At 50.0% G+C, this 23,764-nt stretch overlaps 1 long non-coding RNA gene and 3 other non-coding genes across 4 annotated transcripts; 2 read left to right on the top strand and 2 right to left on the bottom strand.

Annotated features, from left to right (window-relative positions):
* Positions 1 to 1,456: 1,456 nt before the first annotated feature.
* LOC116966480 lies at positions 1,457 to 21,514 on the bottom strand. The gene is made up of 3 exons (XR_004410034.1): positions 21,497 to 21,514; positions 20,100 to 20,102; positions 1,457 to 1,557 (listed from the first exon to the last, which is right to left on the bottom strand). It is a non-coding gene; the product is annotated as an uncharacterized LOC116966480 (long non-coding RNA).
* Positions 7,811 to 7,882, bottom strand: trnam-cau. Its single transcript has one exon. It is a non-coding gene; the product is annotated as a tRNA-Met (tRNA).
* trnaf-gaa lies at positions 12,922 to 12,994 on the top strand. Its single transcript has one exon. It is a non-coding gene; the product is annotated as a tRNA-Phe (tRNA).
* trnak-cuu lies at positions 13,473 to 13,547 on the top strand. Its single transcript has one exon. It is a non-coding gene; the product is annotated as a tRNA-Lys (tRNA).
* Positions 21,515 to 23,764: the final 2,250 nt, after the last annotated feature.

The raw sequence follows: 23,764 nt of genomic DNA, 5'->3' as shown, positions 1-23,764 counted from the left end.
AAGCAAAGATACTGGTCAGATTCTGAAGAAGGGTCTCGACCCGAAACGTCGCTAATCCTTCTCTTCATAGATTCTGCCTCACGCGCTGTGTTTCTTCAGCATTTTTGTCTAATTTCGGTGACCAACAGGCAAAGGATAAGACTGTTGGGTAGTTTTGTAACATTGTTGGCGCCAACACGTGGAGACAATTGCGTACTGCATAGGTTGTATGCAACACAAAGTATTTCCCTGCACCTGTACCCTAGGTACATTTGACAATAGAGTATCATTCATTCGTTCATTCATTCAATTCTGTAACTGATCTATATCTCACTGTGAACCTTGATACTCTTACACGCAATCTATGATCCCAGCAACCTTCGTGTCAACGGCAAACGTACGAACCAACCGTCTACATTTATGTCCGAGTCATATATATATATATTATAAACAGCGGATCATAGATCCCTGTGAAACACTCTATTGTGATCAATCAAACCTGGTTAATGGTGTGGTTTACGAATAACACTGAAACGCAGGGGAATCCGATGTCCCCTACCGTGACAGCTTCTTCCTAACACCCATCGGGCTATCAAACTCTGCAAAACACCAAATAACTATGATGTTATCTGAGTATTGTCTTTTCAGGTTTATTACGCTACTCCAAGTAAGCATTTTGCGTGCCATTGTATGTACATATGGCAATGGACAATAGACAATAGGTGCAGGAATAGGCCATTCGGCCCTTCGAGCCTGTACCACCATTCAATGTGATCATGGCTGATCATCCCCAATCAGTACCCCATTCCTGCCTTCTCTCCATATCGCTTAACTCCGTTCTCCCTAAGAGCTTCATAGAACTCTCTCTTGAAAGCATCCAGAGAACCAACCTCCATCGCCCTCTGAGGCAGAGAATTCCACAAACTCAGAACTCTCTATGTGAAAATGTTTTTCCTAATTTTCGTTCTAAATGGCTTACCAATTATTCTGTGTCTCGATTCCTCCAACATTGGGAACATGTTTCCTGCCACTTGCGTGTCTAAACCCTTAATAATCTTATATGTTTCAGTAAGATCTCCTCTAATCCTTTTAAATTCCAAAGTACAAACAAGCCCAGCCACTCGAATCTATCAACATATGACAGTCCCGCCGTCCCGGCATTTAACCTGGTGAAACTACGTTGCACCCCCTCAATAGCATGAATAGACAATAGACAATAGACAATAGGTGCATGAGTAGGCCATTCGGCCATTCGAGCCAGCGCCGCCTTTCAATGTGATCAAGTTTGGAGACCAAAACTGCATACAATACTCCAGGCGCGGTCTCACTGGGGCCCTGTATAACTGCAGAAGGACCTATATGCTCCAATATTCAACTCCTCTTGTTATGAAAGCCAACATGCCATTCGCTTTCTTCGCTGTCTGCTGTACCTGCATGCTAACTTTCAGTGACAGATGAACAAGGACCTCAGATCACTTCCCCTTTTCCCAATTTGACACCGTTTAGATAATAATCTAACGTCCTGTTTTCGCCATCAAAGTGTATAATCTCATATTTATCCACATTAAACTGCATCTGCTGTGCGCCTGCCCACACACACAACTTGTCCAAGCGCCCTGCATCCTCATATCACCCTCCTCGCAGTTCACAATGCCACCCAGCTGATAAGGGAGGGGGCGATGATGTTAAGAGCCATTTATTGAAATCCGGTCCTGGTCCGTAAGGGCCCGATGGCGAGGCAGTGAGACACGCTACCGGAGGGATAATTCCATTCATCGGACACTTTAAACCGGGCAACGAAGTTTCTGTGCCAGTGATCTTAAGTGTCTGCATACTGACGATTACAAGGCCATTTGCAGGTACAGGATCAATCAAATCAATTATATCGAATGCATGCGGATCTTTACATTGAAATCAAAAGAGGTTAAAGATAGTCGAAGTTATGCAGGCACTACAGGGCAGCTGGTAAATCATACTTATGGGTGCTGGCGATAGCGCGCTGGGAAGGAATCACCAGATGTAGAAGGGGTCCGTGGTGAACGTGACAGACAGATATTTGAAAGCCGGGGTGCTGAGGGAGATGACAGCAATTATTGTGCGTAGGATGGAACTGCAGATGCTGGTTTACACCGAAGAGGGACACAAAATGCTGGAGTAACTCAGCGGGCCCGATAGCATCTCTGGAACAAAATGAATAGTCGACGTTTCGGATCAAGACCGTACTTCAAACTGAGATACAGGGATGTGAGTAACTAGAGGTATGAAAAGTTACGGGACAAAGCAGAGATTACTCTGATGACCATAGAGCCTACAATGGTCCATTGTTGACTGAGGAAGAGGTGAAAACGAAGGGATAAGAACAGTGAAACTATCAAAACGACTGGGGTGGGGGAGGGACGGGGGGAGAGAGGGAATGCAAGGGTTACCTGAAATTAGAGACATCAACTATCATACTTGCTGTGTTCTTAGGAATTACTTTAGATTTATTTAAGATGTTTCATTATTAGAGCAGGGGTTCCGAACGTTTTTCGTCCCGTTTACCCCTGTCAACTTTTCGTAAGTAAATTTGCCCGCACCCTGATTTGTTCAATAATTGAGTTTACACATCTACCATCCTAAAGCAACCGACAAAGGGGAAATTTTAAATTACTGTTTTAACATTATTACTTTAAGTTCCAGAATCAACAAATTTACCCCCGGGGGTCACTTCCCACCCGTGTATCAGGGTCAGAGGGGCTTCACGGTTCTCCAAGCCAGGATGTCACAATGCAGCTCTCTCTGACTTTTGTCAATCTGCATTTGGAGTCTTGCATTCACTTCTGTTCTTCCTATCATAGGAAGGATGTGGAGGCTTTGGTGAGGGTGCAGAAGAGGTTTAACAGAAAGAAAACCTCTATGCCATGCCTGGGATAGGGGCCAGTAGCTACAAAGTGAGGCTTGACAGACTGGAATTGTTTTCTCTGGTTCATCAGAAATTGAGACCAGAGGTATATAACGTTTTGAGAGATGTAGACAGGGTAGACTGAGAATCTTTATCCCAGGGTGGAAATCTCAATCACTTGAGGCCATAGCTTTAACGTGAGAGCGGTAAAGGAGATGTGTGGGATGGAGAGAGGTGGGTGCCTGGATTGCGCTGCTAGGAGTGGTGGAGGAAGCAGATACGTTAATGTCATTTAAGAATATTTCAAAAATGCACTGTATAAAATTAGATTGGGGGGGATAGAGATCATAGGTGGGCAATTAAATTAGATTAAAGATGATTAAAGATGATAGACACAAAAAGCTGAAGTAACACAGCGGGACAAGCAGCATTGCTGGAGAGAATTAATGGGTGACGTTTCTGGTTGACACCCTTCTTCAGAGTAGATTACATTAATTTGGCATTATGTTAGACACTGATATTGTGGGGCGAAGGGCCTGTTTCTGAGCTCATGTACTGTATGTATTATGTTAATTCGGAATATTCAATACACCGATTAATTCAGCAAAAGCATTTTGAAGCTGTCACCATTTATAAACAAAGATGTGCAAAATACGCCTTGAATTTCCAGTTAAGTTTAGAACCACGAAATTTTTCTCCCCATCGGGGAATCGAACCCCGGGCTCCAGCGTGACAGGCGGGGACACTAACCACTATACTAACGAGGAACCGCCATATGCTTTTCCTTATGAAGCAGCATAATATATGTAGTTTGAAGGGGAGGGAGAAGGAAAAGGAGAAGGAGAGGTGGATGCAAGTCGAAGAGGAAAGTGGGGAAAAGTGTTGACAGGCGGGGACACTAACCACTATACTAACGAGGAACCGCCATATGCTTTTCCTTATGAAGCAGCATAATATATGTAGTTTGAAGGGGAGGGAGAAGGAAAAGGAGAAGGAGAGGTGGATGCAAGTCGAAGAGGAAAGTGGGGAAAAGTGTTGTTTGTGGGTTAGTTACATAACGTTGCAGAATTTCATGTGAATAGCCTTAGATTTTCTTTGACCAAAAATCTGCAACTTTCAAACATTCACTTCTCACTGTTTGTCTTTTGCGGTCTCGGCTTCTTCCGCGATCCGGTTACTTATTCAAGTACATGCTCGTGTTGAATTATTTAATAAAGAGGCGCTTTCATTTTCTAAACGCATGTGACCGGAACTGCGAGTCGTATTCTGTATTTGCTATCACAAGCAGCAGCAGGACTGTGTTCGGGATTCGGTGGGCGGCGCGACTCTCGTCAGCAGCGGCCTCTGCAGTCCGTCTGTGTTTTATTATTTTTTGTCTCGTTTTTATGTAGTTTTTGTAATTTTATTTGTTGGGGTATGTGTGGGGGGGGGGGGGTGGGGGGGGGGGGGGGGGGGGGGGGGCACGGGGGTAACTTTTAAATCTTTCCCCTGCACGGGTGACCCGACCTTTTCTTTGTGGGGTCTCCGTTGTCGTTGGGGCTGCAACGTGGAGCGGCCTCCAACAGGAACGACCTGGGGTTCCAGCTGCGGAGCTGCCGACTACTCACCGTCACGGGGCTGGCCGAGTCCGGAGCGGGTGGAGCTGTGGTGGAGCGCTGCTGCGGCCCGACCCCCGGAGTTTCGGAGGCTGCAACTGCGGGTCTGGCGGACGGCGGCACCGGGAGCCCGCGGGTCCCTGCTGGGTGACCGCTTTTCGGGGCTTCTGCAACGGCGACTTCTCCCGCCCGAGTTGCGGGGTTGAAGAGCACCTGAGCGGGGCCTTACACCATCGTCCCGCTTGGAATGGCCGCGGGACTTTGCGAGCGCACGCCGGGGGCTCTAACAACTAGACCCGGTGTGCGACCTTGCATCACCCGGCGTGGCTTTAATGGCCGCGGGACAATCGCCATCGCCAGCCGGGGGCTTTGACTTTGACTCTGACTCTGACATCGGGGGGAGAGTGCAGTGGAGAGATAAGTTTGTTTTGCCTTCCATCACAACGATGTGATGGATGTTTGTGTAGACTGCGTTGTGTCTCGGGTCTTTTTGTTTTGTAATGTATGGCTGCAGAAACGACATTTCGTTTGAACCTCAAGGGGTCCAAATGACAATAAATTGAATTGTATTGTATTGTATTGTATTGTATTGTATTGTGTGGCCTGCCGTATGTCTGGTTTACACCGAGTGCCGAAATTAGTCACAAAAAGCTGGAGTAACTCAGCGGCACAGGCAGCATCTCTGGAGAGGTGGAATGGGTGACTGAATGGGGAAGTCTGAAGAATGTTCTCGACCCGAAGCGTCACCCATTCCTTCTCTCCAGGGATACTGCCTGCCCCAATGAGTTACTGCAGCTTTTTGTGTCTATCTTCGGTTTAAACCAGCATCTGTAGTTCCTTCTTACACGCAGTGCCGTCATAGACTTCCTCCAGAACAAAAACCCTTCGGCCCACTATTTTCATGTCGACCAGATATTGCCTATCTACGCGCATCCCATTTCCCACCACCTGTCCCGTAGACTACCACCCTACAGTGATTAACAGAGATACTCCCCTTGTTCTACCCATTCCCCACTCCCCCACTCTCTTTGCTACTGAACATGAACGTGTTTATCTCTGTATCAAAGTTCCAATGAAGAACACAGGAGCTGAACCATTGGCTCCACCATTTCCTGTTCAACACGATGGGGAGATGTTATGAGGAGAAAGCAGGAGAATGGGGTTTGGAGGGAGAGATAGACCAGCCGTGATTGAATGGCGAACTAGACTTGATGAGCCGAATGGCCTAATTCAACGCCCATCACTTATGACCAGAACGCAGCTTCATGCAGCAGAGAATATTATGACTTAACTAGACTAAGTGAGACCCGTTGGGTTCCATGTTCACACGGGAGAGCTGGTCTCCCGACGCAATATTCCACCTCCACCAATTCCAATATTGGTGGCCAGTGGGGGTGGGGGGGGGGGGGGCTTTCTGGAGCGGTGGTGTTGTTGGCTGCATGGGCTACTGGTTTCCAGAGGGCTAGTATGGACATTGTGGGCCAAATGGATTCTTGGGGTGGCAGCTCAGTTCCTCAAGCCTGATGTGCTGGCAGCTCACTCACGGCTGGTCGGCTGGCAGTTGACTCACGGCTATTCCTTGAAATTCCATTTCAAACAGAGTGCAAGGCCACCAACTTCAAATCAATTTTCATACCATTTCAAGCAGGGTGCAAGGCCACCAAATTCAAGTGCAGTTTAATACCTCTTCGAGCAGGGTGCTACGCCACAAAATTCAAGTGCAGTTTCATACCACTTCAAGCACGGTGCAAGGCCACCATATTCAGGTTCGTTTTCCTACCACTTCAAGCAGGGTGCAAGGCCACCATATTCAGGTTCGTTTTCCTACCACTTCAAGCAGGGTGCAAGGCCACCGGATTAAAGTGCAGTTTCCAACCACTTTAAGCAGGGTGCAAGGCCACCAAATTCAAGGACAGATTCATACTATTTCATGCAGGGTGCAACGACACCACATTCAAATGTAGTTTCATACCATTTCAACCAGGGTGCAAGGCCACCACATTCAAATGCAGTTTCATACTACTTCAAGCAGGGTGAAACCACCATAAAAACCACCATAAAACCACACAAAACACCACACTCACAGTTCAATAGACATTCAGTGTGTTCAGTTGATTCTCGGCTCAGACAGTCGTGACCTCTGCCTCCCCATGCTTCCCTGAGCCACACCCACGCTTCCGGGTTTTATAATCCCTCTCCCTTCCACCGGAAAAGGAGTGGCCTTCATGGCGTGATTGACAGGAGAGAGATTCTCAACATTTTTTAAACACTAATAACACTTTTGTTTTTCATTGATGGGAAGACCCATCTGCACCTGATGAGCAGAGGGTGACTAAGATGGCCAAAAACCCCAGCCGTAAGTGGTAGCGTTTTATCTAAAATCAATATAGTGCAAACAGGAAGTTGTCAAGTTTAGACAAACAACCATTTGCAGGCAATGCCTTTTCACTTCAACCCAAATCCCTCAAACAACCATTTGCAGGCAGTGCCTTTTCACTTCAACCCAAACACCCCAAACAACCATTTGCAGGCAGTGCCTTTTCACTTCAACCCAAACCGCCCCAAACAACCATTTGCAGGCAATGCCTTTTCACTTCAACCCAAACCCCCCAAGCAACCATTTGCAGGTAATGCCTTTTCACTTATACCCAAAAACCCCAAGCAACCATTTGCAGGCAGTGCATTTTCACTTCAATCCAAACCCCCCAAACAACCATTTGCAGGCAGTGCCGTTTTACTTCAACCTAAACCCCCAAAACAACCATTTGCAGGCAGTGCCTTTTTATTTCAAACCAACCATATTTTCATTTTCTAACCACATTAAGGGCACTCACCGTTGAGTAGACATGTGTTCAGTGTTATTCAGAGCTCAGAGAGACGTGACCACCTGGCTCACTCCATCTTGCAGAGACTCAGTGAGGCACACCACTTCCTGGTTGTGTAGTCCCTCCCCCTCCCTCCAGCAGGAGCAGCAGAGAGAATGGCAAATTATTCAAAAACATTAATATATCTCTGATTTTTCATCGATAAGAAAAATCCTCCGGTCCAGGAAGGCAGAGGGGGGTTCTGAGCGACGTGGTGAAAAATGACGGCCGTAGGTGGCGCCGTTCTCTCGGAAATCATACCACAGCGAGCCAAAAGCGACCAAGATCAGACTTTCAGTAATATAGATTGGTCAACGGCCGAGCACAACGGGGACCGTGGTGTCACCCACCGATTCTCCAATAAAACTCTTCAAATGATGCAATGAGGCCAAGCTTTTTGTTGAAATAGGTATTTCCCCAAATGTAACGAAATAAACGTTGTGCACGCGTGTGAACTGACGGTATCTTCTCAAAAGTATCCATTGATAGAATAGCAGAGGATGGTTTCGATCCATCGACCTCTGGGTTATGGGCCCAGCACGCTTCCGCTGCGCCACTCTGCTCTGACAGAAACATTCTTAGCGTGTGTGCTCCTTTGTGCTAATTTCGTTGTTTTTATCTCTTACCTCACACCGTTTGCAGGCTTTGCTTTCTTTTCTCACGTTCCCACTTCTATCTTCCATTTTTATCCATCTTTCTTTCTTCGTTTCTTATTCTCTGCCCCATCCGGTTGTTATGACTGTGCTGTCTGTCCCGCTCGGATACACCGTTCCAGAGGTTTTGGCAATGAAATTATTTTTTATTATCTAAATTATAAATGCTCGATTAATGTAAGACATAACTTAATTCAATTAAAAATTTTACATAGATTATATTACTCGAAAACCAAACTGTCAATTTAAAATCAAATTGGACCTCAATACAGAACTGATTATCTTCGGATCAATGGAAGACGGATGTAAGCTGACTGCGTTTCAAAAATGTCTACTTAGTTATGGCTTAATAACGGCAAAAAAACATACTTAAATTCTCAAAAATGCACCCACGCCGACGCTCAAAATGTGGATTTCAAACATGTCGGAAATGTTACATCTTGAAGATATGAGATTCGGCCTATCAGGCAAATCAGACGAATTCTTAAAGATTTGGTCCCCCTTTATCGATTTATTACAAGCATGTGGTACAACACAACCTTAGAAAGGGGGCGCTGCACTGCAGCAGCCTGTCGGCAGCGTGTCGGGTTTTTTTTCAACTTTTTTTTTTTTTTTAGTATGTTTACAAGTCTGTTATTAATGTTTCTTTGTGTGTTATGTGTGGGGGTGGTGTGGGGGGGTGAGGGGGAAACCGTTTCGGCCGCCTCCTCCATGGAGAGGCCACTTTTTCCAGGTCGCCTCCCCCGTGGCCTAACAGCAAGGATCGGCGCGGACTTTCCCGGAGACGCGCCCGGAGCTTCAACGGCGGGCGCAGCGTGGACTCTCGGCGCGGAGCGGGTGAGCCCTCGCTGGAGGGGAGCGCTCCGTTACGCTGGCCCGCGGCAGCCGGCAGCCGGCAGCCTGAAGCCGCAGTCTGCAGAACTCCAGCTGGTGCGGCGTCTACAGCCCGGGATCCCTCGTGGAGGACCCGGGGGAAGAAGAAGCTTCCACCGCCGGCCCGCGGCCGTCTTCTACCGCGGGTGCGGCATGGACTTACCATCACCCCTGGAGGGGAGCTTCGACCGCCGGCCCTGCAGACTGCGGTGCTTCCGGCTGCGGCACGGCAGGTACTTTAAAACTTTGACCGCCGGCCTGCGGCCTACACCAGCCTGAAGCCGCGGTCTCTGGTTGGGAAGGGCCGATCCTGGACTCACCTTGACTTTGACTTTGTCCCTTACCATCTGGACGCCCGCAGCAACGGCTGTGGAGGGTGGAGGTCCCGAACACGGGGGGAAATGGAGGAGGACTGGCCAAGCTCTGTGCCTTCCACCACAGTGATGAATGCTGTGGTGGATGTTTGTGTAAAATGTTTATTGTGGTTGTGTTCTTTATTACTGTACCGCTGCTGGCAACCCAAATTCCACCGACCTTGGTTGTGTGGCAATTAAATTATATCTATCTAATTATATCTATCTAGAAATTAACTATTTCAGAACCGGTTGAAGGGTGGGTAAAGATACAAAGTAGGTATATCCCTTTCAATTTCTCTTTTTTTTCTTTTTTTTCTTCTCTATTCTTTTTTTTCTTATTTCATATCACCTTCATATCACCATATTTCATATCCTCTTTCGGGCTATACGGCCTTATGGGTTCTTTTTCCCCCCTATTTTTTCACGAATTAACAATATTACTACTTTATATAATATTCTCTTTCTCTCTAATTCTTGTTTGTCTTACACTTCTTTTTTACTATTAAATTTAAAATAAGTTGTACATGAAATGCAATATGTTATTCATCTTATATTATTGTACACTACCTAATAAAAATATGTTTTTTTAAATAAATAAATAAATAAATAAATATTCTAAATCACCCTTTTCCTGCAGCTATTCCAGCAGCCCTGTTGCTGAATATTCTGTTTATCTTGCTCTGTGTATCTCCCACATTTATTCGGTCCGATCTTCCGATCACACTTCAATCTAAAAGCATCGGCTAAAGAATCTGCCGGCTAAAGAGTGACGGCGATCAGCAAGACTGTTCTCCCGGCTGAGACTCGCCCGTTGCGCCCCCGGAGATAGACACACAATGAATTGAATTGAATGAATTTTCTAAGCCAAGTATGTAAACATACAAGGAATTCGCCTTGTTGCCTTGTTCGCAAGTAACAACCCGATATAAATAGACAATTAAGAATAAAAGCTGGAGTAACTCAGCAGGACAGGCTCCATCTCTGGAGAGAAGGAATGGGTGACGTTTCGGGTCGAGTCTCTTGTTCAGCTTGATGCCAGGGGAGAGGGAGATTGGCACAACAAAGTGGAGTAACTCAGTGGGACAGACAGCGTCTCTAGAGAGGAATGGGTGACGGATACAGTAGATCAAGTGAACCTCTGCCGCACCTGAAAAAACTGTCGGGATCCTTGGACGGAATCGAGATGGGGATGGGTGGGTGGGGGGTGGAGGGGGGGGGGTGGGCATTGGGATTGGTGTTGCATCTCCTGCAGATGCAGGGGCAAGTAACTGGGAAGGGGGAGGTTTGGGTGGGAAGCGTGTTAACCAGGGAGTTGCGGAGAAAACGGTATCTGCAGAAAGGGATGGAAATCGGACCAAGGAGTTGTGCAGAGAACGGCCTTTGCTAAAAGCGGAAAGGGATGGAGATGGTTCTTCAGACTGCAAATCGGTCGGGAGGAGGCGACGTGTCCCATACTCGGATAGGTGAGATTTCCTTATTCAAGGAACGGTGGTTTTCCTCTTCTCTCATAGAGGAGAGCCTCACACCTCAGTGTCCCGTGGTTCTGCTCTTGCTTTCTGTTCGCCCAGACGCAACTAGACAGTTCCCCTGATCCTCACTTGTCACCCCACCAGACTCACATCCAACACATTATCCTCCGCCATGTCCGTCACCTCCTGAGGGATGCCACCACTAATCACATCTTCTCATCTCCACCCCTTTCCGCCTTCCCCAGGTACTGCTCCATCCACAGTTCACACATATCTTCCCACCCACCTCAAGGTGGGGGAGGAACCGAGTGGACTTACCTTCAGCGCCCTCGAGGTCGGCTGCGGGAGGTGCCCCTCGGGGGAACTATGGCTGAACAGGGCAGGTGTGGAGAGTGATACGGGATTACGGGACAACCGGAATGGAGGTGACGGCTGCAACGGGCAGCTGCAGCTGCGACTGTAAAATGGCGCCAAAATGGCACCTCTTGCATTTAACTCAGTAGGTTGTTCTGTGTATACAGTACTGACTACGGTGAATATGCATATGTACGGGGATAGTCTTGCTGAGCTGTATGAAATAATCCATTGAACCATCCCCTTCCCATTCCATTCCCAGCAACCGTAGTAGATGCAACACGTGTCTCTATTCCTCCTCTCTTGACACCATCCAGGGACACCAGGCATAGGCGGAAATCGGTTTTTAAACAGGGGGGGGGGGGGGGGGGGGCTAGGACAGGGGTCGTCAACCTCCGGCCCACGAAACGGATCCGGCCCGCAACTTAAATTCATCCGGCCCGCAGAGGAATTATTGTTTTCAATTCGATTTCGCGAACTGGGAACTGCAGCCTGTTCCGGAGCACGCATGCGACTTGGGAACTGCAGCCATTCCCGGGTCACATAGGCGACCGGTGCGCTACAACCAGACATGCCAGCCGACATGGGCGCCACTGCCAGTCACGGGGCACGCAGGAAACCTAGGCGCTAAAGCCAGACCTCGGGCAAGCCAGCTGACCTGGGCACTTCAGCCACTCCGGGGGCAGGCGAGCCGAGCTGGGCGCTGCAGATCCTTTGTGCCACCGTGTCCGCGCCGACCAGCAATCATCCCGGACACTAGCACCATCCGACACACTAGGGACAATGTACAATTTATCGAAGCACTTATCCTACAAACCTGCACGTCTTCGGAGTGTGGGGCAGGCGAGCCGACCTGGGGCTGACAGTAGCGTCCAGGTCACAAATCATGCGGGGGGGGGGGGGGGGGGGGGGGTGTCCCCACCTCTCAAAATACCACCCCCCCCCCCCCCCTCATTCTTAAACTGTGACCCCGGGTTCTGGACTCCCCCAACATCGGGTACATTTTTCCTGCATCAACAAGAGACATGTTTAATTGAGTGCAGAGTCCACTGTTGTGCTTCAATAAAACTCACCGCGACGGACGTCCAGGTGCGAAGTTAGGAATGACTTCGACAAGGAATGTGTAGATGATATATCAGAGCTGTTTTAAGGCAACTGGTCCGTCCTCTCACCAGTTGTAGAGCGGTCATGACCTTTCATCTATCTCATTGTAGTCCTTCTTTCAACTATCTTTAATCGGACTTTACTAGACGTTATCTACCTTTAAGTTTAATCAGTAAGTCGATATAGTAGACAATTAAAAATAAAACGCTTGAGTAACTCAGCAGGACAGGCCGCATCTCTGGATAGAAGGATGGGTGACGTCACGATTCGGGTCGTGACCCTTCTTCAGATCTGCAGAACTTTGCTACACACATTGTTTGTGACCACGTTGCGTGGGATAGTGATGGGCTAGAAAGGTGTCACAGGTGACATTCAATGATTGCGCATACTTTCGACGGAAGATATTCGAGGGCCGAAAGACGTCCTCCGATCATTGTGCTTCTGTTCTGTTTTAACAAGTTGTGATCTGGGATTTGAGCATCGATCAGACCAATGAGAAAACCTCATCTGTTCCGCCTCTGTCCCTGAAGTTGCAACGTTTACAGGGCGTGTGGTTCAGTGACCTGACGACAGTCTTCATCGGTCAAGGACTGAGGTGGAAGATGGCGAGAATTCTCTGTTTCTCTTGTCTGGTGAGATCTGTATTCCGAAATGACAAAAATGTTCAGCTGCGGGATTATCACATGTAATGAACACGGTGTGTTATATAAAATTGACGGAGAATTAGGTGAACGGCTATGGCCGGATTCATGAGTTGGAAGTGAATTGAGTTTCATTCAGCAGTGGTAAAGTAGCCGAAATAGCTCAGTTGGGAGAGCGTTAGACTGAAGATCTAAAGGTCCCTGGTTCAATCCCGGGTTTCGGCAATGGTATTTAAGACTCAAAAATTTAAATCAACGGTCATAGATGTATGATTTATTCCAACGCTTTTGTTCGTGACGCAGCCGTCAGTGCCGCTCAATCAAGGTTCAACTTTAACCTCCGGTGTTCTTTTACGGTCTTACTGCCTGCATGTGACAGCATGTACACCGGTTTCCACTCAAATACCGGGTCGGTGTCGTGCATGGTACACGGCGGGATGTAGCTCACCCTTCAGAACGGGGCGGTGTCGTGCATGGTACACGGCGGGATGTAGCTCAGCTACATAAATGGGAGAGGAATGGACGATAACATTTAAACGGGGAAAGAGTGAGATGTTCCGCTTGGGCCGAACGAAAATTTAATTAACGTCTCGCTTGTGATTATCTTCTACACCCGCAGACAACCATTCTTACCAGAGGTAGATCCTTGGTGTATTGAGACGATGATTCTCGTGACATGAGACACTGAAAAAGTCTGAGCAATGCCCGGCTAGCTCAGTCGGTAGAGCATGAGACTCTTAATCTCTCGTGGTCGTGGGTTCGAGCCCCACGTTGTGCAATATTTTCTTTAACCGTTATTAATAGCAAACATATGTCTAGCCGGCGAATAGTTCAGGAATACTCTGCATTTTTGGGAAGCTAAGGATTTTACACCTTTCAAACCCTTCGGCTACATTTATTGGTGATAATTAACTGCAAGATGTGTTTTCCTTGTCGTGAAATAAAACGACAATGGCTAAGGTTTCACTTCAAATTCTAAAGGACTGTTGGCGTCATTACCAGAACACTGTTAAAGAGGCCAGAAGAGAATACCTGTCAAACATTATTGTGTCTAAGCGTCACGACCCACGTGTGCTATTTAAAATCATTGACTCTGTTCTAAATGCCCCACAGCCTGTCTGTCTGGAAGCATCACCTGAAATGTGCAATGACTTCCTGTACTTTTTTTATTAATAAGGTTGTTTCCTTAAGGGCTCCTGCCTCTGACCCCTCTGTTTCGGTCCCATGCCTGGCGGTGTTGGATACGTTTGTGCCTGTGACATTGTCGTGTCTAAAGGATGTGGTTTGCCATATTAAGCCATCAGGTTCCCCTTGTGATGCGGTCCCTCCTCATCTTTTTAGAGAGGTTTTCCCCAGTATAGGGCAGTCGGTTCTTGCCATTATCAACAGCAGCTTGTGTTCTGGGGTTGTCGCCGTAAGTTTTAAACATGCAGTAGTGCAACCACTACTTAAGAAACCTGGCCTGGATCAAACTGTTCTGGCCAATTTTAGACCGATCTCAAAATTGCCATATATTTCTAAAATACTGGAGAACGTTGTTTATGCTCAGCTAAAACTCTTCCTGGACGAGCATAATATTCGGGAGGTTTTCCAGTCTGGGTTTAAAACTATGCATAGCACAGGGTCAGCATTGCTAAGGGTTTTTAATGACATCCTCCTAGCTAATGATTCTGGTAATTGTGTGGTTCTTGTCCTGCTGGACTTATCTGCCGCCTTTGATACAGTGGACCATGGTATCTTATTATATCGGCTACAGCACCTAGTGGGCATCTGTGGCAATGCCCTGGGATGGTTCAGGTCCTATCTGGCAGACAGAACCATGTGTGTAAGCCTTGCTGGTTTTGAAACCCCCTCCGCTCCTCTGTCATATGGGGTTCCACAGGGTTCAATTTTAGGGCCCCTGCTTTTCTCACTATACCTACTTCCTCTGGGTTCCATTCTTAGAAAGCATGGCATCTCTTTTCATTGTTATGCTGATGATAGCCAACTTTATATGCCGCTGAGGAAGGAAGACGCCTTTTCTGTAAAATCACTTCTGTCATGCCTTGAGGACATTAAGTCCTGGATGGCCCTAAACTTTCTAGGATTTAATGAAAAGAAGACAGAGGTGATATTGTTTGATCCCAATTGCTGCCGTGAACCTCCATTTGTTGATTTGGGTCCACTGGCACGGTACGTGAAGCCAACAGTTTTGAACCTGGGTTTTAGGATGGACAGTGATTTTAAATTAGATCATCAAATAGGCGCGGTGGTTAAGTCCAGCTTCTTTCACTTAAGGAAGCTGGCAAAGGTGAAGCCCATTCTCGAGCGGCAGCATTTTGAAACACTAATCCATGCCTTTATTACATCTAGGCTGGATTACTGTAACGCACTCTATTTTGGAGTTGCTCGATCTTCACTGGCTCGTCTCCAGCTGGTTCAGAATGCTGCTGCTCGCCTTTTAACCGGAACTCGAAAGAGGGAGCACATAACACCAATTCTGGCCTCCCTCCACTGGCTCCCGGTGCACTTTCGAGTTCATTTAAAAATTATTTTATTTGTTTTTAAATCTCTAAATGGGCTCGCCCCGCCTTACCTCTCTGAACTGCTCCATCCATACGCTCCTGCCCGGCCCCTCAGATCAGCTGATCAGCTGCTCCTGGAGGTACCGAGGTCTAAGCGGAAGCTCAGAGGGGATAGAGCCTTCTCTGTTGCTGCTCCGGCACTCTGGAACACCCTGCCGTTGCACGTCAGACAGGCCCCCTCACTGTCCATCTTCAAATCCAGTATTAAAACACATTTATATTCCTTGGCTTTTGACCATGCTTGAGACTTTGCTCCTGTTTTAGTGCTTTTAAAGTTTTTTTTAATTTAAATGTTTTTTACTCTTTCTTTAAATGTTATTATTGTTGTGTATTAATTTTTTGTCCATGATTAGTGATGTACAGCACTTTGTTGCAACTGTGGTTGTTTTTAAAGTGCTCTATAAATAAAATTATTTATTATTATTATTAAGTGCGCCCAACCCTCCAACCGGATCTCCCGGCGGTTCAGCACCAACTCCTCTCCTATTCCAAATTCGACCTTTCTGTACTGGGCCTCCGCCAATGCCAGTGAGGCCCAGCGCAAATTGGAGGAACAGCACCTCATATTTCGCTTGGGTAGTTTACACCCCAGCGGTATGACCATTAACTTCTCCAATTTCAGATAGTCCTTGCTTTCTCCCTCGTTCCCCTCCCCTGCCGAGCTCTCCCACAAGCCGACCGGATACTGAGTTGGATGATCAGCCATGATCATATTGAATGGCGGTGCAGGCTCGAAGCCGAATGGCCTACTCCTGCACCTATGTTCTATGTTTCTATGTTTCTATTACTGTCTCCGCCTTTTCCTTATATTTTTCCCGCCCCACATCAGTCTGAAGCAAAGATACTGGTCTGATTCTGAAGAAGGGTCTCGACCCGAAACGACGCCCAATCCTTCTCTCCATAGATGCAGCCTCGCCCGCTGAGTTTATCTAGCATGTTTGTCTAATTTCGGTGACCGGCAGGCAAAGGATAAGACTGTTGGGTAGTTTTGTAACATTTTCGGCGCCAACACGTGGAGATAATTATATACTGCATAGGTTATATGCAAAACAAAGTATTTCACTGCACCTAAGTACTATAGGTACATTTGACAATAAAGTATAATTCTTTCATTCATTCATTCATTCATTCATTCATTCATTCATTCATTCATTCATTCATTCATTCATTCATTCATTCATTCATTCATTCATTCATTCTTTAATTCATTCATTCATTCATTCATTCATTCAATCATTCATTCATTCATTCTTTAATTCATTCATTCATTCATTCATTCAGTCATTCATTCATTCATTCATTCATTCATTCATTCATTCATTCATTCATTCATTCATTCATTCATTCATTCATTCATTCATTCATTCATTCAATTCTGTAACTGATCTAAATCTCACTGTATACTGTGGCCGAACCTTGTTGTCAACTGCAAACTTACGAACCAACCGTCTAAATTTATATCCGATACACACACACACACACACACACACACACACACACACACACACACACACACACACACACACACACACACACACACACACACACACACACACACACACACACACACACACGCACATACACACACACGCGCGCGCGCACACACACACACGCGCGTTTGCGGGGGGGAGGGGGGGGGGGTCTGCGGCATCACACTCACACTAACCACCCCCCAAACACACAGGCGGGGGGAGGGGGGTAGAGGGAGACGGGGTGGGAGATGGGAGGGTGAGAAGAGGGGAGGGAGGGGAGAGGGGGAGGAGGAAAGGGTAGAGATTGGGGAGGGAGAGGAGAGCGCGCTAGGGGGAGAGTGATGGGGATGGGGAGGGGGAGGAGAGTGGGGAGTGGGAGGAGAGCGGGGAGGGCAGGAAGGGGGGAGAGGGGTAAGGGGGTGGGCGAGGGGTAGTGGGGAGTGGTGCAAGAGAAAGGGGAAGAGGGTGGGAGGAGATGAGGGTGAAGAGGGGAGGGGGGAGAGAGTGGATGGGAGGGGAGGAGGGAGAGGGGTGAGGAGAGAGGGATATGGAGAGGGGAGAAAGAGGAGGGGAGGGGAGGAGGAGAGGAGGGTGGGGGAGCGGGTGAGAGAGGGGTGAGGGAGGGTGGAGAGAGGGGTGGGGGAAGGGGAGAGAGGGAGAGAGGGAGGAGGGGGAAGGTGGAGGGAGAGGGGGAAAGGGAGAGAGGGGGAACAGTGGGGAGGGAGGGGGAGAGTGGTAGGGGGGAGGGGTATAGTGGGGAGGGTGGGAGAGAGGGGTAGGAGGGAGAGAGGGGGAAGAGTGGTGAGGGAGGGGGAGGGTAAAAGTGGGGATGTGGGGCAGAGGGGTAGGGGGAGTGGTGGAAGATGCAGAGATGGGTTGGGGGGAGAGGTTGGGGAGAGAGGGGGAGAGAGGGATGGGGGTTGGGAGTGGAAGCGGATTAGAGAGAGGGGTGACGAGGAGAGGGAGTGGGGGAGAGAGGAGGGGTGGGGGAGGGGTGAGAGGGTGGGGGAGGGGGGATAGTGGGGTAGGGGGGCAGAGGAGAGAGGGAGGGGAGGATGGAGGGGAGGGAGGAGGGAGAGGGGGAAGAGTGTGAAGGGAGGGAGAGAGGGGTAGGAGGGAGAGAGGGGGAAGAATGTGGAGGGAGGTGGAGAGCAGAGATAGGGGGAAGAGTGGGAAGGGAGTGGGAAGGGAGGGGGGTAGAGAGGGGTGTGGGGGGGAGATGGGAAGAGGTGGGGATGGGGGGTGGGGGGAGATAAGTGGTAGAATTGGGAGGGAGGGGAGAGGTGTAGGGGGAGTGGTGAAGAGGAGAGTGGTAGGTGGAAGAGGGTGGGGGAGAGAGGGAGGGATGGGAGAGAGAGAGAGGGTGGGGAATGGAGGGAGAGAAGTGGAAGAGTGGGGAGGGAGGGGAGAGCGGTAGGGGGAGTGGTGGAAGAGGGACAGAGGGGAAGGGTGAAGGGGTGGGAGAGAGAGGGGAGGGAGGGGGAAGGGAGAGAGGTGTGGGGGTGGGGGGACGGATGCGATGAGGGAGATGGGGTAGGGGGTAGAGGGGGATGAGTGTGATTGGAGGAGGAAGAGTGGGGAGGGGGAAGGGGTTGGAGAGAGAGGGAAGTGGGTGGGGGGATTGGGGGGTGGAGGGTGGGGTGAGATGGAAGGGGGTGTGGGAGGGAAGGGGGAGAGGGAAGGGGGTGGGGGATAGAGTGATGGGGGGTGGAGTGGAGGAGATGGAATGGGGTGAGGAGAGGGAGATGGAGAGGGGGAGGAGAGAGGGGTGAGGGAGGGAGAGGAGAGACGGATGGGGAGAGTGAGGAGAGAGGGATTGGAGGGGGAGAGGTGTGCGGGAGGGGTGGGAGGGAGGGGAGGAGGGAGATGGTGGAAGTGTGAGAGAGGGAGGGGGAGAGGGGTAGGGTGGAGTGGTGGACGAGCGAGAGAGGGGTAGGGGAAGGGGGTGGGGGGAGAGGGAGGGATGGGAGAGAGAGGGTGGGGGATGGAGGGAGAGAAGTGGTAGAGTGGGGAGGGAGGGGGAGAGCGGTAGGGGTAGTGGTGTAAGAGGGACAGAGGGGTAGGGGGAAGGGGTGGGGGATAGAGGGGATGGAGGGGAGAGAGAGGGGTGGGGGGAGAGGGGTGAGGAGAGGGAAATGGAGAGGGGGAGGAGGGAGGGGTGGGGGAGGAGAGGAGAGGAGGGGTGTGGAGAGAGGTGTGGGTGGGGGGACGGAGGCGAGGAGGGAGATGGGTAGGGGTTTAGAGGGGGATGAGTGTGGATGACGGAGGAAGAAGTGGGTGGGGGAAGGGGGTGGGGGAGAGAGGGAAGGGGTGGGGAAGGATGGGGGGTGGGGGCTGGGGGTGGGGGAGAGAGGGAAGGGGGTGGGGAGGGGAGGGGGAGAGGGAAGGGGGTGGGGGAGAGAGGGATGGGGGTTGGAGGAGGAGGGGGTGCAGAGGGAGAGGGGTGAGGAGAGAGAGATGAAGAGGGGGAGGAGAGAAGGGTGGGGGAGGGGGAGGAGAGAGGGATGGGGGAGGGGGAGGACAGATGGGTGGGAGTAGGAGAGAGGTGCGGGGGAGGGGGAGGGGTGGGGAGGGAGGGGAGGAGGGAGATGGGGTGGGGGAGGGAGGGGGAAGAGTGTGGAGGGAGGGGAGAGGGGTGGGGGGAGAGAGGGGTGATAGTGCGGAGGGAGAGTGGAAGGGGGAGGGGTAGGGGCAGTCCATCTGTTCCCCATTCCCTATCACCCCCAATCCTCTTTCTCTATTCCCACACACGTGATGACGCGCTTCGACACAGGCTGCGGGGTTGGGGGGGGGGGGGGCTAGGGCTGGGGCTGGTGCTGTTGTAAATGGATCCATTCCTATTGGACATCTGTGAGCATTGGGCATTGTGACATCACACGATTGTACGTTCACCAACATTCTATGGGTGAGAGCTGTTTTTTAAAAACATTTTTTGTGGGGGAGAAGGATGTTATTAAAAATGTGTACATAAACACGACAAAATTTAATCAGGAGTGGATATGTGGATGTAAAAGTGAAATCTCTACAGAAATGGAAAAAATCTTGGCGTTTCTGCGTGTGGTGTTGGCGTAGCAACGAATCAAAGGCTGGCACCCACAACCACAGCCAGGCAGAAACACACACACACACACACACACACACACACACACACACACACACAGCCACATAGTTTTAATATATAGATATATATATAGATATATATTATAAACAGCGGGTCATAGATTCCTGTAATCAATCAAACCTGGTTAATGGAGTGGTGTACGAATAAGACTGAAACGCAGGGGAATCCGACACCCCCTAGCGTGACAAGTTCTTCCCAACACCCATTAGGCTATCAATCTCTACAAAACAACAAATAACTATGGGCTATGTTAGCTGCACTCGGATTCTGGCTTTTGGACACTATTTATGGGGTTATTCATTATTTTTTAATTTTAACTGAGTATTGTCTTTTCAGGTTTATTCTGCGACTCCAAGTAACCATTTTGTCGTGCCACTGTATGACAATAGACAATAGGTGCAGGAGTAGGCCATTCGGCCCTTCGAGCCAGCACCGCCGTTTAATGTGATCATAGCTGATCATCTACAACCAGTGCCCCATTCCTGCCTTCTCTCCACATCCCTTAACTCCACTCTCCCTAAGAGCTTTATCTAACTCTCTCTAGAAAACATCCAGCGAACCAACCTCCACGGGGACGAGAATTCCAGACTCACAAATCTCTTTGTGAAAATGATTTTCCGCATTCTCGTTCTAAATGGCTTACGACTTATTCTGAATAGAATAGAATAGAATGGAGAATAGGTGCAGGAATAGGCCATTTGGCCCTTCGAGCCAGCACCGCCATTCAATGTGATCATGGCTGATCATCCCCAATAAAAAATCCCGTTCCTGCCTTCTCCCCATATCCCCTGACGCCGCTATTTTTTGAGAGCCCTATCAAGTTCTCTCTTGAAAGCATCCAGAGAACCGGCCTCCACCGCCCTCTGAGACAACGAATTCCACACTCACCATTCTCTGTGAGAAAAAGTGTTTCCTCGTCTGTTCTAAATGGCTTACTCCTTATTCTTATACTTTGGCCCCTGTGTCTGGATTCCTCCAACACTGGGAACGTGTTTTCTGTCTCTAGCGTGTCCAAACCCTTAATAATCTTATATGTTTCAATAAGATCTCCTCTCATCGTTCTAAATTCCAGAGTATTCAAGCCCAGCCGCTCGCATCAATCAACATATGACAGTCCCGCCATCCCTGAAATCAACCTTGTGAAACTACGCCACATTCCCTCAATAGCAAGAATAGACAATAGACAACAGACAATAGGTGCAGCAGGCCATACGGCCACTCGAGCCAGCACCGCCATTCAATGTGATCAAGTTTGGAGACCAAAACTGCACACAATACTCCAGGTGCGGTCTCACTGGTGCCCCGTACAACTGCAGAAGGACCTATTTGCTCACTTACTCAAATCCTTTTATTATGAAAGCCAACTTCATTCGCTTTCGCTTTCTTCACTGCCTGCTGTACCTGTATGCTTACTTTCAGTGACTGATGAACAAGGACCCCAGATCATGTTGTACTTCCTCTTTTCCCAACTTGACACCATTTAGATAATAATCTAACTTCCTGTTTTCGCCATCAAAGTGTATAACCTCATATTTATCCACATTAAACTGCATCTGCCATGCATCTGCACACTCACCCAACCTGTCCATTCGCCCTGCATCCTCATACCATCCTCCTCACAGTTCACAATGCCTTCCATCTTTGTGTAATCTGCAAATTTGCTAATGTTACTTTTAATCCCTTCATCCAAATAATCAAAATATACTGTAAACAGCTGCGGTCCCAGCACCTAGCCTTGCGGTAACCCACTGCCTGTTATTCTGAAAGGGACCCGTTAATTCCTACCCTTTGTTTCCTGTCTGCCAACCACTTTTCTATCCATGTCAGCACCCTACCACCAATACAATGTGCTCTAATTTTGCCCAGTATTCTCCTATGTGGGACCTTATCAAATGCTTATGACAATTAAATACTCTTGACTCGACTCTCTGGCAAAGAATGGAAGGGTACGGACCAAAACGGGTAAATCCTATTGGCGTAGAGGACGTCACTGTCGCCATGGACATGCTGGGCCATGAGGGCCCGTATCTGTGGTGAACGTTTCCATATTTATTTATTTGAATCTAATGTCGGGGGGCTGTTTGTTCCGAGATGTGCGAGGAAATTACGAAGCATCCAAAGCTTTAAAACTGGTGCTGATAAGGGAGGGAGCGATGATGTTAAGAGCCATTTATTGAAATCCGGTCCTGGGCCGTAAGGAACTGATGGCGAGGCAGTGGGACACGCTATCGGAGGGAGAACTCCCTTCATCGGAGACTTTAAACCGGGCAGTGAAGTTTCTGTGCCAGTGATCCTGGATCAGTCAAAGTCAAAGTCAAAGTCAAAGTAGCCTTTATTGTCATTCAAACCTTGCGGTCTGAACGAAATTTTGTTGCCTTGCAGTCCTACATATAGTACCAAAATGACAAAAACACACAATAAACACAAATTAACATCCACCACAGTGAGCTCACCAGGCACCTCCTCACTGTGATGGAAGGCAAAAGTCTTAAGTATTTGTCTCATCCCTTCTTGTTCTCCATCTGCGCCGAGGCGATCCAGGCTTCAGATGTTGTGACCCCGCCGGGTTATGGTAAGTAATGTCAGTCCCGCTGCTGAATCCGAGCTCCGCGAACGGGCCGGTTCAGCTCCGCGGCCCAGGGTGGTCGAAGCTGCCGAAGCTGCCGCCCTCCAGTCCAGCGGACGTAGCTGTTGTTGCGGGAGCTCTGGAGAACAGGTCCGCAACCTGTGACCTGCGAGCTCCCGACACTGGGCCCGCGGTCGGGTCGGGTGGCCGCTGTTGCCGGAACACTTGCCTCATCTCCGAGGCCAGGTCGCCGCTGCCGCTGCCGCTGCCCCAGCTCCGAGGCCAGGTCGCCGCTACCGCTGCCCCAGCTCCGAGGCCGGGTGGCCGCTGCCGCTGCCCCATCACCGAGGCCAGGTCGCCGCTGCCGCTGCCCCAGCTCCGAGGCCAGGTCGCCGCTGCTGCTGCCCCAGCTCCGAGGCCAGGTCACCGCTGCTGCTGCCCCAGCTCCGAGGCCAGGTCGCCGCTGCCGCTGCACCAGCTCCGAGGCCAGGTCGCCGCTGCCGCTGCACCAGCTCCGAGGCCAGGTCGCCGCTGCCGCCGCCCCAGCTCCGAGGCCAGGTCGCCGCTGCCGCTTCCCCATCACCGAGGCCAGGTCTCCGCTGCTGCTGCCCCAGCTCCGAGGCCAGGTCGCCGCTGCCGCTGCCCCAGCTCCGAGGCCAGGTCGCCGCTGCCGCTGCCCCAACTCCGAGGCCAGGTCGCCGCTGCCGCTGCCCCATCACCGAGGCCAGGTCGCCGCTGCCGCTGCCCCAGCACCGAGGCCAGGTCGCCGCTGCCGCTGCCCCAGCTCCGAGGCCGGGTGGCCGCTGCCGCTGCTGCTGCCCCAGCTCCGAGGCCAGGTCGCCGCTGCCGCTGCCCCAGCTCCGAGGTCAGGTCGCCGCTGCCGCTGCCTCAGCACCGAGTCCAGGTCGCCGCTGCCGTTGCCCCAGCACCGAGGCCGGGTGGCCGCTGCCGCTGCCGCTGCCCCAGCACCGAGGCCGGGTGGCCGCTGCTGTCGGAACACCGCATTCCGGAGTCGGACCGCTGCCGCTGGAACGCTGCCCCAGTTCCGCGGCCGCCAGCTCCACCATTAGGCCTCGGCGGAGACGGATACGGGGGATACGACAAGAAACGTCGCACCTCCCCCAAAGGAAGAGACCAAAAACATGTTTCTCCCCCCACCCACACACATACACAACCTAACAAACCAAAGACCAACCAAAACAGGACAAAAGTACAACAACAAAAAAGAAAAAAACAGACGGACTGCAGGCATCTTGGTGCAGTGTGTATCAG

This window comes from Amblyraja radiata, chromosome 37 (genome assembly GCF_010909765.2).
Source record: "Amblyraja radiata isolate CabotCenter1 chromosome 37, sAmbRad1.1.pri, whole genome shotgun sequence".
Taxonomy (NCBI): domain Eukaryota; kingdom Metazoa; phylum Chordata; class Chondrichthyes; order Rajiformes; family Rajidae; genus Amblyraja; species Amblyraja radiata.
This window is presented reverse-complemented; position numbering and strand designations above follow the sequence as displayed.